General features: G+C 41.9%; 1 pseudogene; it reads left to right on the top strand.

Moving 5' to 3' along the window:
- Window positions 1–3,430: 3,430 nt before the first annotated feature.
- Window positions 3,431–4,220, top strand: part of LOC108281412 — a 2,646-nt pseudogene continuing 1,856 nt past the window's right edge.

Below are 4,220 nucleotides of genomic sequence, written 5' to 3'. Positions count from 1 at the left end.
TACTGAGAATGATGGTTTCCATATTCACCCATGTCCCTACAAAGGACACAAACTCATTGTTTTTTATGGCTGCATAGTATTCCGTGGTATATATGTGCCATGTTTTCCTTGTCAAATCTATCATCGATGGGCATTTGGGTTGGTTCCAGGTCTTTGCTATTGTAAACAGTGCTGCTATGAACATACACGTGTGTCTTTATAATAGAATGATTTATAATCCCTTGGATATACACCCGGTAATGGGATTGCTGGGTCAAATGGAATTTCTATTTCTAGATCCTTGAGGAAGTGCCACACTGTCTTCCACAATGGTTAAACTAGTTTATACTCCCACCAACAGTGTAAAAGTGTTCCTATTTCTCCACATCCTTTCCAGCATCTGTTGTCTCCAGATTTTTTTGAGGATCGCCATTCTAACTGGTGTGAAGTGGTATCTCAATGTGGTTTTGATTTGCATTTCTCTAATAATCAGTGATGATGAGCATTTTTTCATATGTTCATTGGCCTCATATATCTCTTTTTTGAAAAGTGTTCTGTTCATATCCTTTACCCACTTTTGGATGGGTTTGTTTTTTTCTTATAAATCTGTTTTAGTTCTTTGTAGATTCTGGATATTAGCCCTTTGTCAGATGGGTAGATTGAAAAAAAATTTTCCCATTCTGTTGGTTGCTGGTTGACTCTAATGACTGTTTCTTTTGCTGTGCAGAAGCTGTGGAGTTTGATTAGGTCCCATTTGTCTATTTTGGCTTTTGTTGTCAATGCTTTTGGTGTTTTGGTCATGAAGTCCTTGCCTATGCCTATGTCCTGAATGGTTTTGCCTAGGTTTTCTTCTAGGGTTTTTATGGTGTTAGGTCTTATGTTTAAGTCTTTAATCCATCTGGAGTTAATTTTAGTGTAAGGTGTCAGGAAGGGCTCCAGTTTCTGCTTTGCGCACACTGCTAGGCAGTTTTCCCAACACCGTTTATTAAACATTAAATCCTTTCCCCATTGCTTGTTTTTGTGAGGTTTATCAAAGATCAGATGGTTGTAGATGTGTGGCGTTGCCTCTGAGGCCTCTGTTCTGTTCCATTGGTCTATATCTCCGTTGTGGTACCAGTACCATGCTGTTTTGATTACTGCAGGCTTGTAGTTAAGTTTGAAATCAGGTAGCGTGATGCCTCCAGCTTTGTTCTTTTTTGCTTAGAATTGACTTGGCTATGCAGGCTCTCTTTTGGTTCCATATCAAGTTTAAGGTGTTTTTTTCCAGTTCTGTGAATTACTTTGGGCAGTATGGCCATTTTCACAATATTGATTCTTCCTAACCATGAGCATGGAATGTTTCTCCATCTGTTTGTGTCCTCTCTTATTTTCTTGAGCAGTGGTTTGTAGTTCTCCTTGAAGAGGTCCTTAAAGCCACTCTGGAATTATGAAAGATGCCGAGAACATGCATGTATTTAATTAGGAGAAGTAGTGACCCATCTGCATGAATGGTGTAAGGCATCTCAACCAAGAGATCACAGGAAATAGTTGTTGGGCAGTGACATGACTTTTGAAATAATGATGTCATCTATCTTTTCTTCAAGGACTTCCAGTTATCTAAGGCAGTCCTTACAGGGAATCCTGTGTGTCCCCATAAACCTACAAGTTTGACCTTTTTCCCTTCTCTCTGGGTAATTTCTCAGTCACCTATAGCTCTGCCTGCACAGCCTCTGGAAAACCCTCTTACCTCCCAAGCCTCCTGAGAACACTGAAGACCCAGAGTAGGTCTTAGAGCTTCTGGGCGTCTAGGTTGAAGGCTGGTGCTGTGTAGAAGCTAAGAGGGAAAAGCGGCCTCCTCCAATTTTCAGAGGGGACCTTGAGTGGCCTGGTAGTGTTACCAGCATACTATGCAGAACCATTTGTAAACAAGGCTTGAGTCTCTACTTCCTCAGTCAACTGCTCCTAAGGAATTTCCCAAGAAACCATAGGAATGAATTGAGGGAAAGGAAGTAGGGCACCAGAGTCAGTGATGAAGGATTTGGAGCCACCTGCTCATGGGACAAAACTTATTGTGAAAATTTGTTATAGAAAATTATCTTAATTTATTGATGAAAAGTATATACAATATTCTGCAGTCTGACAGAGAAAAAATATTCAGTCAATTTAAAAATGAGATAAAGTAGCCTACACAATACCAATTCTTCTCTTCAAAAATTAATTACCTAAACATATCCAGTAATTAAATAGAAGATTATGCTTATTTAATTAATCTGAGTCTAGATGAATCATGTAAAAATGAAACATTACTTATATCAAATAAAAGGCTCATTAAGTTCAAAGCTTATCTTTAGTGGTTAAACTAACCAAAGAAAAAACTTCAAGAGAAGAAATGAAATAACATACCTCTTCTCATATATAAAACGGATTCTTCCTTTTATGCTGTCCCATGGGTACTACTGCCGGCGCTGTGACCTGGGAATGTTTGGAGAAAGGGCTGATTCAGGAAGGGGCAAAGGGTTGTTGCATATCAAAGGACTGTTTGAAGAGCAATTGAGGATATAAGGGTCATCTCATTTTATAGACTTCCCAGGCAGCTCATGCCCTTCAGCACCATGTCACAGAAAAAAGAAAGGGTTCATGTAGATATCTCCCTAAGTTAGATAATTATCCACAGCAATTATTAACAACAATTATCCTGGAAGACAGAAATGTCCAAGCGCTGGATTAGGACGCAAATGTGACTCTGGTTCAAACTGGAATGAAAACAAACACCACCACCACCACCACCACCACCACATAAAACAAACAATAGGGAGAGAAAATAAAAAAGTACAGGGAGGCCGGCTGTGGTGGCTCACACCTGTAATCCTAGCACTTTGGGAGGCCAAGGCGGGCAGATCACGAGGTCAAGAGATCAAGACCATCCTGGCCAACATGGTGAAATTCCGTCTCTACTAAAAAATACAAAAATTAGCTAGGTATGGTGGTGCACGCCTGTAGTCCCAGCTACTCGGGAGGCTGAGGCAGGAGAATTGCTTGAACCCAGGAGGCGGAGATTGCAGTGAGCCAAGATTGTGCCACCGTACTCCAGCCTGGCGCCTGGCAACAGGACAAGACTCTGTCTCAAAAAAAAAAAAAAAAAATTACAGGGAATCTTGGGTTGGAGAAGTTTTCTCTTTACTTCTTTTCATACGATGACATTTTTGTGGGGAAGCAAGGTGATGGGATTAATCTCTGCTGTTTCTAATGTAGGCTATCCGGAGGCTGACTATATCTGCTGTTTCTGGTTCAAGAAGTTTGTGGCAGAATTCTCATTTTGTATACCTGAAATAGAGCTAGTACTGATTGTTTCCTGACAAAGGATGTCCACATCTCCTGTGGGTACCTTTGCAAGGATGAGATCTTGTGAGCCATTCTGGTTTCCTTGCTCTCCTCATGTTTGGTAAAGAAATGGCATCCGGGAGCCGGCAAGATGACTGTGCCCCAGAAGGTGACGTTTCCAGAGAAACCATGCCACAAAAAGTACAGAGCCGCCCTGCAGAAAGAGAAACCAAAGAAACGTTGGCAGGAACTTGCTGGACTGAGAGGTTCAGGACTCTCGAAGAAGGGGAAGGGGAAGGAGGGGAAGGAGGGGGAGGAGGGGGACAGGGGAGGGGGAGAAGGAGGAAGGGGGAGGGGGAAGAGGGAGGGAGGAAAAGGGTGGGAAAGGGGAGGAGGAGGGGAAGGGAGGAAGGGGGAGTGGGAGGGGGAAAGAGGGGAAGGAGGGAGAAGAGGGGAAGGGGGAGGGGGAGGGGTTTTATTGAAGAACAGCAACTAGGAGAAGAGAAGCTATTGGAAAGAAAGAGGCAAAGATTACATGAGTGGTTACTGAGAGAGCAGAAGGCACAACAAGAATTCAGAATAAAGGAGAAGGAAAAGGCAGCTAGCAAATGGCAAGAACAAGACAGAACGTTAAAGGAACAATGGGTAAAAGGTCCCTATTTCTCCACATCCTCTCTAGCATCTGTGGTCTCCAGATTTTTTAATGATTGCCATTCTAACTGGCGTGAGATGGCATCTCAATGTTGCTTTGATTTGCATTTCTCTAATGACCAGTGATGATGAGCATTTTTTCATATGTTTGTTGGCCTCATGTATGTCTTCTTTTGTAAAGTGTCTGTTCTTATACTTTGCCCACTTTTGAATGGGCTTGTTAGTTTTTTTCTTGTAAATCTGTTTTAGTTCTTTGTAAATTCTGGATATCAGCCCTTTGTCAGATGGGT

Source organism: Cebus imitator, unplaced genomic scaffold, assembly GCF_001604975.1.
Source record: "Cebus imitator isolate Cc_AM_T3 unplaced genomic scaffold, Cebus_imitator-1.0 Scaffold226, whole genome shotgun sequence".
Taxonomy (NCBI): domain Eukaryota; kingdom Metazoa; phylum Chordata; class Mammalia; order Primates; family Cebidae; genus Cebus; species Cebus imitator.
Note: the sequence above shows the minus strand (reverse complement) of the source record. Positions and strands in the feature narration are given on the sequence as shown.